Source organism: Jatropha curcas, chromosome 2 (genome assembly GCF_041381405.1).
Source record: "Jatropha curcas cultivar XTBG-Jc1 chromosome 2, XTBG_Jcur_1.0, whole genome shotgun sequence".
Classification (NCBI taxonomy): domain Eukaryota; kingdom Viridiplantae; phylum Streptophyta; class Magnoliopsida; order Malpighiales; family Euphorbiaceae; genus Jatropha; species Jatropha curcas.
The window spans coordinates 28,819,963-28,834,932 of record NC_143152.1 but is presented as its reverse complement, the minus strand read 5'-3'; the positions used below and the strand labels follow the sequence as shown (position 1 = coordinate 28,834,932).

Sequence of the window (14,970 nt, the reverse complement as noted above, 5' to 3'; positions counted from 1 at the left end):
AATTACTTAAAATAGTTAGTCAGTTACTAACTAATTAATCAGCTAAATACTATTAAAATTATTAATAATTACCGAAAGAGCTAACTACTTATAGGTAAAAACATATTCTTACGGAATATCCAATATTCCTTACATTATTACTTTTAAGAAAGTGAAATTTTCTAAGTAGAAGCACATTCCTCCATCTTTTTTTTCAATCGGGAAAGAGGAATTTAAAAAAAAAAAGAAAAAGGAAATATCTTTCTCGTACTATTGAGGACTCATGGTTGCTGTGTACGATGTATGTCCTGATTTTCTTTTTAAAATGGTTAGAAATTTTCCTTGAGATAGCTATGTATTGCAAGAATCCTTTCTAAAATGCTTATTGATTTAATCATAATTTGTATAATATAGCTCATCCGCGACTTTATATATAGTTTTTTTTAAAAAAAAAAAAAAGAGATTCATTGAAACGTGCAGAATAAAACGCGCGAAGAGAACATCCTTTTTTTCCAGTATTCGCAGGTCCCACTATCTAAATTAAAGTAGACAAGACAATCTTTTGGGAGGGTATGGGACCCACCTATCAACATCGTCCAATGAATAGAGCCTGCATTAATGCTTTCATACACTTTTTGTTTTAACGTGTACGTCCTGCATGTTTCACCATATTATGCAAATCAAATATGTCCCAAAAGAGAGAGAAAAAAAAAATAAAAAACTCTCTCTATATATATGTATAGATATATATATGTATATTCTGAAATTCAATTTGAACCAACGAAAAAAGATAAATTATCTTTTAAAAATAAATAAAATTTGAACCAACGAAAAATAAAATCAAACCCAAACTAAATTTTGTCTTTTTTCGTGGTTGGCTTTTAATACATAAGTGCAGAGGTGGGACCAACGTATTCTGATGTGGTGTTAGAATTTAACAAGTCTTATCCACATGTCAGGCTGAAATTATTCTTATAGAGGACAAAGTGATTGTCCGATAGGGTAGGATGTAGACCGCCTTTTTATCGGTTCAAATTTGTGCATCGTCCATTAAAATTTAACAAAAATAAACTCAGACCTGTTTCCAACGGAACACCAAACCTAATCCTACGGCTATAAATGCTTCTGAAAGTAACAGTGGAGTAACATGTTTCGGAGGCTACAAAGCATGAGGTAAAAACAATGTGACGTGGGCTTATTTAAACTTGGGTTGAACTAAAGTTAAAAAATTAATATCAACCAATTAGGTAGTTAATTTATTACTTTTATATGTTTTTTTTGTGGATTTTATATGTCAGTTCAATAACATTAATTGTCTTTTCAGAAAAATTATATTAATTTCTAAAAGTTAATTCAAACATTAAGTGGCCGAGCAATATAAAAAATAACGCTTCTTGTCTTTACGAACAACTACTTAAAAAGCTTCTATACATATACGGTGGATGTGAGATTTGTAACCACTTGAATATCTTCAAACTACAGTTAAAATTAACAATTAAGTTTTTCTATAATTTTTTTTGGGAAATTATTATGAATTGTATGAGCTTTGATTGAAATTGTTTCTATTTTTGAAAAAATTATTCTAAAGTTTCAAAGGAATTTTTTTTTTTTATTCATGTCTTCAAATTCAAGGTGTATGGATGTGATAATATTAAGATAAGTTCTCTCAAGTAGCAACTCTAAATTTTCAAACTCTTAATTTTATAAATAAAAATACAGTTGATTTCTATTGATATAACTGTTTGTTAAAATCTTTTATAAATTTTTAATATCAATCAAACACTTGGCTTCTTGAAGTTCAAACATTCATGAGTTGAGTGAATACTACAGTAAAAAAAAAATGAAGGTAGGGTGAAAAACTTGAGAAAGTAGTAGTTTTAAAAATAGGTTTTAATGAGACCAAATAATTTGGTGAGTAGGAAAAATCTGTTGGACGTTGATGATGTATAAAATGTGGCGAATCGGAATTGGATTGCGCCATATGCTTCTTTATTAGAAGAAAATACAAGTCAGTGGGTTTCACAATTATTGTCCATGCGGTGTCGTTTTTGTCCAACTTGTCAGAAATTTAACCTATCCGATCAGTTTCATGCAAATTGGAACTCTATATCTCGCAATTGCACAATCATTATCTTCTCAAAAAAACAAGCAAAATCATTTCCCGCGGCCTTCCGCCACATAAATAAATAGTACTATTTCTTTATTTATAATTATAGGATATTTTTTAATTAATTTACATTCTTTTAAAATGAAATCTAATTATCCAGTGATCATAATAGTAGTAGCGGCGAGCGAAATGGGAGCAGCCTAAACCGTGAAAACGGGATTGTGGGAGAGCAATACAAGCGTCGTGCTGCTAGGCGAAGCGGTGGAGTGCTGCACCCTAGATGGCGAGAGTCCAGTAGCCGAAAGCATCACTAGCTTACGCTCTGACCCAAGTAGCATGGGGCACGTGGAATCCCGTGTGAATCAGCAAGGAGAAATATACCAAGCATATGTATGTATACCCGATATGTTAAGAAATTTAATACAAATAATTATACCAAGAGTTACAAATTTATAAAGAATTTGTGATACTCGGTCAAATAAAGTATTTAAAATTTAAGATATTTGCTTGAAACTTAAAGTATATAAATAATTTTGCAATTAAAATCATCTCCCATCATATGTTATAAGATAGTCCTTGTTTCTTAATTGGTATGCTCTGTTAATTTTTGTAGAAAATATATATTTATAATTTAAAAATATTTGATGAGAAGGTACGTTATTTTTTTTTCAAATTTACATGAATATTAGAGACTAGTGAAATTTATCAAAATCAAATAGAAGATTTTTTTTTCTTTTAAAAATATAAACTATGAAGTCATTTTTCTTGAAAACAAATTAATATTAGTTTCATCTAGAAAAATATTATATTAACTTTTCTATGTGCAAAAAATATGAAATGGCCACTAATTTCTTTATCAATTAATATCTTAATTTATAAAATTTTTCTATTGAATATTTTAATTATAAAATTAAATTGATTAAACCATTATTATATAATTAAAAAATAAAAATTTATTGTTTGAAAAATTATAATAATCATGTATCAAATTAATAAAAATCTATTATTGTTAATGTGGAGAGGGAGAGATGTTATAACATCATATATTTTTAGGGTGCAATACGTCATTTTCTGTAAAGTTTTAAATGTTATGAAGATAAACAATCTTGCAATTAAAATCATCTCCCATCATATATATACACTATTAAGTTTTAATTCAGTTACCTGTTTTGGAAACATCAAAAAACTTAATTTTTTTTTTTAAATTTTCATTACTAAGAAAGTTTTCTAATCGCCGCAAGAAATATTTAGCAAAAAGAAAGTGTTGATTATATCCTGTCACAAAATGATTTGGCGACAAGGTTAGAGCTTTAGCGACAAAAAAGAAAGCCCTTTGAAATAATTGTTAATTTTAGAGTGCGTTGTCTCGTCTCATTTGTTTTTCAGTTACCCCTTTCCCTCACTGTCCTGGTTGAGCACATGGTATAGGTAATGCCTATCTCTGTAATTCTTTCGATATAATAAAAAAAAATATTAAATTTAGCACGTGACTAAAAATATTAATATTTTTATAAAAAAAATAATATTTTTTGTATGCTAGGATAGATACTAACTTTATCCGGGCCTCTTCTTTTCTTTTTATTAAATTTACTAACAACTTATCCGACGTAGCTTGGTTTAATAGTTGAATTGCGTTATATCTCACTTTGGTGATCGCACAATCGAGTTATGAATTCAGCATCTTAGATATGGCATTTAAAATATAATCGCTCTTTCTTTCCGGATTAGTCTCTCATCTAACCGTTAAACGGGTGATGGAGGACTCTTGGTAAAATAAAAAAAAATTTATTAGCAACTTATGTTTATAAATTAAAACGAGACAAAAGACCAACTTTTTTTGGAATTCAAGAGAAAATGATTTTTTTACTCAAATTATTCCATAATTTATTTTGATAGAGCTTTAACATGTATATATGTATACCTAACTGTTGGCTTTTATAATCAAAACTCATTTTCAAACCTAATTTATACTTTTTCCTCCGTTTTTTTTTTTTTTTTATACTTAACTGATTTTCACATAACTACTTTTTTCTACTTTTTTAATTTGCACACTTATTTCCATTTTAGAACTAGAATTGCATCAAATAAAATTTTTCTAACACTAGCTATTTTAAATTTAAAATACTTTACTTGGTAAGTAAAGTTCATCTTAAGATACAATTTAGAAAAATCAATATTGAAAACAAAGAATTTATAAAAGAGAAAACAAGAAAAATCATCATTTATAATCGAGGCACCAAGTCCATGTTTGAAACTCCACTTTGCGTTACGTGCCATGTGAACCAATCCTTGATCTTTGGTTTTCTCCATTATTTTTTCATGAAACATGTGGCTGTTGATTTTATTATTATTTTTCAATTACATGGAATGGGATAGCCATGAAATAGTGCCTTACTTGCGTCTATATAAGGCCTTGTCGAGGAAGAGCAAAAACACCAACCAAAACGTTGCCTTCGTTTAGGTTATTGTATCAACCATCTCACTTCGCTTCAAAAATATACTCTCTTAATTTTCTCTCTAAATCTCACCAAATCAAATGGCTTTAGCAAGGTGGGCAATTCAAATCTCAGTGGTGGTTCTTGGGCTGTTAGCTATGGCGCAACAGTCCATGCCACTGAGTTTGAGAAACCCCATGCATGAAATTAAACAAAAACCCACTGGCATGCAAACATCTCCTGTGGGCGTTGTTTCTCTTACGAGTGCGGCTGAGTGTTTACTCAATAAATCTGGAGTCTTCACTGTTACCTCCACTCAGAATATTGCTGGTAACCCATCCTTTCTTCGTTACCAGCTTCTTTTTAATTCATTCAAAAAGGGTCTGTTTGGTATTATTATAAATAACAAATTGAATTAAAAATTTCTGAAAGCTATATTAATTAGTCTGAAGTGATGACTCTTTTAAGTTTTTGACTTAAATCTGCTATTAATGACGACTGTTAAGTTCTGGTATTTTAGCTTTCAGAAAAAAAAAAAAACATGGGCAATGATTACTGTTCAAAAGTTTACATTTGTTTGATAGACCATTACCGCTTCTTGTATTTGTACAGGAAAAATATTTCGCATTGGGAAAATTAACGGAACAGACGTTGTATATGCAAGGGCCGGGGAACTAATGGTAGGATTTTCCTTTGTTTATATACATAGTAAAAATCTTTTCATAAATTTGTGTATTTAACATTCTCCATTATTATTACAATATATGAATTAGGTCAACGTGGGCACGACTGTGCAAATCCTTGTGGATAAATTTAATGTTAGAGGAATTGTCCATTTCGGCGGTGCAGCATCGGTAAATGAATCTGTGCTCATTGGTGATGTTTCAGTGCCTGATAAAGTTGCTTACACAGCAGCTTGGAGCTGGAGGGTAAATAATTATTGGAGCTGGAGTGTATTTTTTTTTTTTTTTTTTTAATCTCACTGAATAAGTTATCAACTTCGTTTTTGTAGTACAATTAATAATTATTTTCAATGGTTTTTGGAGTGTATTTTCAATGCTTGATCCCAACTATTATGTGACCAATGAGTAGTAATTAGGTTAAGCATCTCAGTTTAAATAAGATTAGCTAAATGTACTCCTACTTTTGGCTAAATATCTAAATAAGATTAGCCATGTTGCTGTTAATTATTGATGAAAATGTAGTAATATACTCTCTGATCAATGATCTAAAATAAATAAATGACGTTTAATATTATCTCTATCATTTCTTGCAAAATGAAATATTTAATTTCCTAAACTCGCATGCATAAGGAGCTACCACGTAGTAACCAGCAAAGAAATGCTTTAGACTCATCTTAATCACTTGTAATTACTCAAACTTCGTTACTGATCTGATCTAATAGGAGATTAATAAATTTAGACGATGGATCTAAGCTTACAACAAGCCCGTAGCAATTTGTATATCCAGATGTAACAATTAGCGGTTAATATATTAGGAAGGAGAGAGGAGGCTGAGATGAGGGAAATGAGTAGAAAAAGACACTACTTGGGAGAGGTATGGCCTCAGGCTCTGTTCATCAACTTTTATATAACATTTAACATTTTAACTAGTTGGATGATGTATTGAGTACATCAGGCTCTGTTCTAATTGGTAAGGTAGGTCCAACGGACATTAGATGAGTTTCTAGAAACTCATTGGGTGTTGCGAATTATATATATATATATATATATATATATATTTTTATCGGTGGGATTTTGGACTCGAATGAAGCTGAGTTTTTGGCCTTGTATGAACCTCTTCACATTTTTGCTTCATCTTCTTTAAAGCCAAGCCCCTTGTTGATCGAATCAGATTCAAAAATTGCTTAAGGTTGGGTCTTACATAAGGACAAATTAAAGTCTTGGCATTTGTGGAAAAAAATTCAACAAACTTGATAAGCTTTTGTTACTCAGGAATTAGTTCTAAGATTCATTAGCAAAAAAAAAGGAGTGCATGCGACAAAATATTTTTTTGTTTGACTAATGAGCGTTGAGATGAATAGTTCGACACTCTTATCCCTTAAGTGAGGTCAAGGGTTCGATCCTTATGATGAAATAAATACTCATTGGCCCACTTTATTTCTTAGTGGATCGATCCAGTGCGTACAGGATTTAGTTCTAGTACAGTGGGCTGGGATACTAGTTAAGACCAAAAAATATTTTCTTACTTGGGTGTAACGTTATGAGTCTTAGTTCTTTATTCTTATTTCAAGAATGAATGATGTGTTGTTTGATGTTTTGGCTCAGTTTTCTTTAACTTATTTAGGAGTAGGTGTGGGTGCGTCGGATAAGCCTCTTAACTTAGATTAGTTTCTTAAATTTGTTAAGGTCTTTCTTGGCTATCTTTATTCTATTAAACCAATGAATTTATTTGCTGCGAGATATGATAATATAATATTCCATCCATCTCAAAATTATAGTCTCAGTTCTTTTCACCTATTTTTAAAAATAGTAAATTAAATAGTTTAATTTTATTTTTTTCTTAGTTTTTCCATAATATACTAAAAATTGTATATTAATGATTTTTGAGACTTTCAAAATAAGATGAGTAGTTTATATACAATTTCAGAATTAACTATTTTCAAACTTTTTTTTCACTGTCTAGCAAATTTAACTAATATTAATTATTCACACACATAATTATATAAAGATTTTGAGAGAAAATAAAAAAAAAATATTTCTAAAAATATAAATGAAACTACTATTATTCTGGGACACCAAAAAGAAAATTGAGAATATAATTTTAAACGGAAGGAGCAATATACACTCCCATTTATTTGATGTCACTGATATGCAAGTACATTTTTTTTTTCATCAACAAGACGATGAACATTTAAGAAAAATAGAATAATAAAATTTATAATCGATTAAGATGTCAAAATACAAAATATTCATAAAAACTTAATTGTATATTTGCTAGGTTATATATGTATTTACTATTTGATTTTGACTCTGAAGGTTAAAACAATTCTAGCTAAAGAACCATACGATTATAAATAATATATAAAATTTTGTTATGGTATTACGTGTTTTTTGACATGGTTATGGTATTACGTTGTTATGTTATGTTATAAATAATTATATATTTTATTATTTTAAAGTCTTAATATTTTATTTCAATAATTCATTTATGAATTTCGCGAATATTTAAGAAAATAATCGTAAAATTTACAGAAAAAATGTCTCAAATCTTGTTCAAACATGTCCTGGGAAGAATGAAAAGTTACTATTAAGATTGCATAAGCAAAACTTATTAGTTTAATTATATTACTATTATTATCTTCGTTAAGTTTGCTTTGTGAGACTTACGTGTCAATTTAGGAACTAAACATGTGGGGAAATGCTTCGACTCCAGCAAGAACATTTAATTATGTCCTAAATGTTCTGGCTTCAATGCAAGTACATTGCAAGACCTCTTAGCTCTTTCAAAGGCCAAAACACCTTATTTAATTATGTGTTTGTGTCGAGGCCAAATTTAAAATTTGAAAGTATCAGGCCATGTTAAAACTATCTTATATTAGGTATCTCTTACATTATAAAGAAATAATTATATTAGGTATTTATTTTCTTCTTATTTCTAATTTTTTATTCAATAAAATTATATTTAAAAACTATATAAATTTGGATATTAATGTAAAAATATTAGACCAACGAGAATTGATCTAAGTGAAAAGAACTAAGATCCCTTCAATAAGAGGTTGAATGTCCAAACATTGTAAATAGAGAAATCCCAGTTGGTAACGTTTTCCCCCATAAATCGGTGCAAACATGACTAAACTTAACTCAAAATGTGATATAAATCAAAAAAATGTGAAACCATTTGTTCTTTTCATTAATAGGCAGTAAGGTTAACAGAATATAATTGCACGTTTAGGAAAAATTTATATAGGAGGTTTGAAATCCACAATCATCACGGTTAGGAATGCAAATTTTATTTGAATATTATTTCCAGCTCAAACTGTAAATACATTGTACATGTGTAAACAAAAATTAATTATAGCTTTGTATAATTAATTTACAAAATTATTTAAGTTTGAACAGAAACTAATGCAGATATAATTAATTAAAAATGATTAAAATACAAATTCAATATAACCTATATATATATATATATATATATATATATATTTTATTTTATATATCTCTGGCATTGTGTCTCCTGTGCAAATCCGAACAACGCTAAATTTAAAAGTCTAAAGTGGTTGGACGGTTCAATTTTTATTTTTATTTCTTTAGCATATATATACCAAAAAGAAAAACAAGTTCTAAGTTTAAAAAATTAAGATGCCTCTAAAAGTGTGCATGGGACCATGGAAATTTGGTGTCCGTTCTCGAAAACTGTCCCAAATTTTAATTCTATATTAATTATTTTGAACGTTATTTTGGAACAGAATAGTTTCTCAACTATGACTGAGCCCGTACCAATAAATTTTAAAGGCATAATTAATAAAATAAATTTTCAATGTAAATTTTTCTTCTATAATTTTTCTAAATAAATTTTTTCTATTAAACGAAAAGAAAATTAATCAATACAAAAGAAAATATTAATCATAATTAACATGATTACCTAATTATTGGTTATGTCGAATGATATTATTACTTATCTTTCAAATGATGTTAGGGATTAGATAAAGTAAGTATTAAAAAATTTAAATCAACCTAAAGCAACAATAATCAACACAAGGGTGAGTTAAAATGCACAAGATATATATAAAATTTTACTAATTTTTGAAATTATTTTATTTTATTATACGTGATGCTCTTATTAACTAAAGAGTAACAACTAGTAATTTTTCTACATTCAATTATGACTTTATAGTGGATCCATAATTGAATTATTTGGCTTTTTTGATTTAAATTTCTATTCATGAATTTTGTTTGGTTGTAATTAATGACTATAGAAATTTTATTTTTTTCTGTAAAATGAAATTAATAAGAATAAGAAAAATCCTATTGATTTCCAACCTAACCCATTCATTTTTTTTATCTGAATCTCCCTCCTCTCCCATTTTAAAAAATGTAATACGACTTATTTTTTATGTCGATATTTTAATTTGGATTGAAAATTATATAATTCATGTCCTGACTGAATCCATACACACCCTTATGCCTCGAAATAATAAAAAATTACTAAAATATTTCTTTTCTTCCTGTTTCTAATTTTTATTTTATAAATTATATTAAAGATTATCAATAATTTGACTTTTCTAATCATTTCGTGTTTCACATTCTTGAAGATATACAGCCTGTCATATTGCTTAATTTATCTTATGATTTAGGATAAGACATGCCTCCACCCGCTATATGGAAGGTCTCATACACTAAATTAATTAAAAAAAAAATTTTCCGTGTATGGTCATGAATACTATTATTTAAATAAATATTATTATTGATTACTTTTTTTGTATAGTTGAATCACTACAAAAAAATCGCCGATTTGCGACCGATTTTTGCGACCGCCTAAAATCAGTCGCAATTTTGCGACCGAATTGCGACCTATAGACAAACAGTCGCTAATTATAGCGCTAAAAATTTCCGCGAGTTTCTTTTTCAGTTTGCGACTAGTGTACTACGGATTTGCGACCGATTTTGCGACCGATTTGCGACAACGTTTTTTCCGTCGCAAAATTGCGCGCTTCAAAATTAGGAATAAGTTCTGAGATCGATTTGCGACTGATTTGCAACCGATTTTTTGCGACCGACAGGTTTAGTCGCAAATCGGTCGCAATTTTATTGCGAAGTAAAACGACGTTGCCGAGTTAAAAAATTGTGACCGATATTAAGGACATTTGCGACCGACCAGTCGGTCGCAAATTTTAGGGCTTTAAATGCCAGACGCCCTCCTTCTTCTTTCTTCTTCTTTCTTTCTTCTACTCCTCCTCTCCTCTCCTCCTTTCGCAGCGCCACTCCAGTCCATCCTGACGCCGCTCCAGCCCGCCTGTCGCCGCCATCTCTGCTCCATTGCAACTCCGGTCACTCCATTGCTATTTGGACACAAGTTGAGGTAAGTCTTGCGATTTTTTTTTTTTTTTATTTTTTTTAGGGCACTAAATTAGGGGCGAATTGTTAAATATCTACCACTACCCATATAATTTTTTAGGGCAAAATATTAGAGCGCCCAAACGCACACCATGTTTTAGAGATGCCCAGCTGAATTGAACAAAAATACCTCAACAAAACCCTTTCATCTCTTCTCTTCGTTGTATTATCCTATCCTCTTCTCAGATTCAACTGCATTCATCGGGTGAAGATTCACAAGTAATTACAATTTGATTTAATTTTTTCATTATTAAAAGTTGATTGACATCTCCTTGTTAATCATTCTGTAATTGTTATTTTTTATCTTTGTTTTTTTTTTTATTTTTAATTATCATGCCTTATTTGATCGAGACACTCTTATTCATCTTTCTCTTTACACGTTAAGGAGACCATAAATGGTAGCAAACTGTTTGTTGTGATTTTTTTTATTTGGAAAATCTGGTTTGGAAAATAGTAACTTATTTTCGCTAAATGATTATGAAGTTTTAACCAAATAGTAGTCTGTTTTCGTTAAATCAAAGTGTGTTTTAATGTTTTTAAATTCACTAATATAGAACAGGACAATTGGAATGGAGCAACCACCTGTTGTGCATCCTAGTGCGATCTCCATGTCCTATTATTTGTGAATATTGTTTTGCAAATTTTGTAGTATCATATATTGACCAATAAGAGTGGATAAGAGTGGATAAGAGTGGATATAAGTGAATATTAAAGTAGTTTTTTTAGGCTAAGTGCTATATTCTGGTCATACATTCAAAGACCATATCAATTATATTAGATGATTCAAAAAGCTTATTATGTATGATACATGTTTGAAGTAATAGTTTAGGACTTGAAAGATTTAGCTACAAGTGAAATTGCATGCAATTAGCACAAGAAATATGAATAAACTAAATAATTATTAGGGTCTAATTAGGGGCTAATTATACTCAGTACTGAAGAATTCTTCTATCCCCTATTTCTACCCTTTGATAAATACAAACAAAAGGATTAATTTTTATATGCAGATATTGGATCACAAATAAATCAAGTGAGAAAAATAAGACGTTAAATAATAAGACTAACATTGCATGGTAATGACATGATATAATCAACATGCAGTTTAGAATAGGAAAATATGTTATATTCAAATTAAAATTATTTGTAATTTACCAATGGCAGCAGATAAGGAGTTACAAAATAGAAAAAGAGTTGATGGACAAATTTAAAGTCAGTTTGAATAATATGTCAATTTGCTTATACTTTGAAGTTAAAGTTGTAACTCTTTCCAATTAAAGTTGAACTATTTCCTAATCAATGGACCATTTATTCAAGTTTGTAGTTACTATTTTAGGATACAAAGATTAAAATTATGTTTACCATTAAATATGTAGCTCCAAGGTTGAAGTACTTTTCATTTTATTGTTATCTTCCCAATATGAGGTCTACTTATTGCTTTTTAGTTTCAAGCATTTGATATTTTACACTTGTTACAAGAGCTAATAATAAATCATACCTTTTACACTTGTTACATTTTGTATATATTGGGTTGTCTCTCTTGCTAATTATATGTTGGCAAAGGTAATGTGTACCGTGCTATCATCCGAGTATTTGTCAGAGTCATGAATAAGGTAATGCAACCTAAACTCATTGTAACGAAGGGATGAATCACAGTAGTATATTTATCATATGTTAATGATAAATTTCTGTTACCCAAAATTATGACCGTTTAATGTCGCAATATAATTGTTGTTTGACAGTATGTGGAGCAGTTGTGGAAATTATTTTCGAGAAAAAATGATATTGCAATTGGGAACGTTGCGGAACTAGTGAATCCCTTCAGATACCAAGTTCTGCAGTACCCAGCAATAATGAGCGGTGCAGTGAGCCATAGATGATTGACATGTTGAAGAGCCAGGTAAAGGATGTTGTCCCAAAAAAAAAAAAAAGCAAATTGAAAGAGAAGATGAAAGTAACATCGGGTGACAATTTTTTTAAAAGAGGGGCCATGTCACCCTAATTTATAGGCTACAACATAAGGAGTTGGAATATGTTGCTGCAAAGCACTGTATTTGCAACTGTTATTAATGTAGAAGTGGAACATATTTTTCTGGGTGGCTATAATATATGTTGAATAAGTTCACTGATTTTAGTTCTTTTTTTTTTTTTTTTTTTTTTTTATGGAGTTGAGTTGGTTTTGATAGTGGTGTTCTTTTTAGTTTGTCATTTTGTTTTGTGACATTTTGTTACATTTTTATATTGTTTTTGAATTGCGTTTGTGATATATATATATATATATATATATATATATATATATATATATATATATATATATATATATATATATATATATATGTCAATTTTCACAGTTGCGAAAAAATTATGGTTTTATAATAATATTTATTTTTTTTAATTTTTTTTCAATTTTGCGACCGATTTGCGACCGATTAGCGACCACAAATAAAAATTTTAAATTTACAATTTGCGACCGATTTGCGACCGACTTGCGACAGAATTTTCTGCGACCATTTTGCGACCGATTTATCGGTCGCTAATTTGCGACTGACGAAAAAATCGGTCGCAAAATATTTTGCGACGAGCATATTTGCGACCAACAAATATCGGTCGCAAATCGGTCGCTAATTGAATTTAGCGACCGATTTTTTGGCATTTTGCGACCGATTGGTCGGTCGCAAAATGCCGTTTTTTTTGTAGTGAATCCATATATCAAATTTATGCAATTCTGTTCCCATTATTTATATATTTTTCATCTTGAATTGCAATAATTAGTTTTTTAAAAAAATTTTTCTATAAAAATAAAATTATTGATGATTTGAATATTAATGTGAAAATTTTAATTAGTTATTTCTACTAATAGGCGGTTAAATGAATCAAATTTAATTGTATTTTTAGATGCACTTTGCCTAAATTATAAGGTTAAGTCCAGAGTCATAACTATTGGATTTACAGGTTTTATCAAAATATTATTTCGAGCTTAACATAGAGACACATGACTAAAAAAATATTAATTATTTTTATATAGTGTATTAATTTTATTAATTTATTTATAAGATTATTTAACTTGAACCGAAACTACAGATATGAGATATGATATATAGATCAATATGTTATGATACTTTTTTATAGGAAGTCTAATAATAGTAATCATAATGTTGTTTATCACCACAAATTTTGTCCATGTTTTAAAAAATTAAAAATAGTAATCATAACGAACGAAGGGTCCTTAATCGATTCAACTAATTTCATTGGATCGATTATTAATTTGAATTACTTGAAATCAGAAAATGCATAAATACAAACTTAATTTATTAATTAAGTGGAGCTTGTCAGAGATTAGGCATGCAAAAAGCCAAAAATAATTTTGTCGCAAATGCTAATGCATGCAGATGCAGACATGATCGACGAATCTGTTTAAGAAAAACTAGTCAAAAGAGTCGTCTAATGACTTGCTGTAATGAAAATCAATATTCTGATAAACCATGCAAGACGGAAACAAATTCTTTTCTGAGATTTAAGTGAGTAATGACAATTAAATAGGATTTAAGTGAGTAATGACAACCTGCTCCGTCATTAGTTGATAATTAAATAAAGGTATATTAAAAAACTAAACAAAAATTGTAATTTAATTATATTTTTTATATTTTTTTGTTTTATTAGTCACTTAAGATTCCACATAATAATTGAGAAAATAATTAAATCACTTGAATTATAACAAAATTACTCAAATCTCAATAATTCTTTTTCCATTAATCTGCATGCTAAAGTTGAGAAAGAGAAAAGAAATGTGATAAAATAGGGTTTAAGAAATTGTACACAATGCTAAAGAAAGAATACTGGTGCATCAAGATTGCTATCTTTAGCACGAAAAGCAAAGGTCATCTAAGATCAAAAGTTTCTCTAATTACTCCAGCGTCGTTGATTCTTCCATTATTTACCTGTAAATCTTGCTTGCTACACCCATTCTCTTTTTTTTTTTTTTTTTTTTACTATATAATTCTTTTCCTTCTCTTCCATTTCTTTGTTTATAATTCACTTTTTCTATTTTTATTGGTTCATTTATTTTTTTATTTGATTTTTCATTAATATCATTGTTAAATGAAGAACGGTTGGAAAAAAACACAAAGTTTAGATATGATCATGTATCATTTTTGTATTTCTCTTCTATATTTTTTTCCGTATTTTTATTGTTCTTTTTTAATTTTACACGGACTATAAAAATATGCATCCTCTTAAATCAATTTTTCATTGTTTTTAATTATTTTTTTATTTATTCTTCTGCTCATCTATCACAATTACTCTAACACACTCTGTTTATTGATTGGTTTCTACAAGATTTTTATTAGGATCGAGTTATTGTGATACAAAACAG

The 14,970-nt window shown here is 29.0% G+C and overlaps 2 long non-coding RNA genes across 2 annotated transcripts; both read left to right on the top strand.

The window, feature by feature from the left end:
* Positions 1–4,512: 4,512 nt before the first annotated feature.
* LOC110009602 (uncharacterized) lies at positions 4,513–5,784 on the top strand. The gene is made up of 3 exons (XR_016319683.1): positions 4,513–4,851; positions 5,134–5,201; positions 5,295–5,784. It is a non-coding gene; the product is annotated as an uncharacterized LOC110009602 (long non-coding RNA).
* Positions 5,785–10,424: 4,640 nt separating this feature from the next.
* LOC149498558 (uncharacterized) lies at positions 10,425–12,732 on the top strand. Its single transcript, XR_016319477.1, has 2 exons — positions 10,425–10,566; positions 12,341–12,732. It is a non-coding gene; the product is annotated as an uncharacterized LOC149498558 (long non-coding RNA).
* Positions 12,733–14,970: the final 2,238 nt, after the last annotated feature.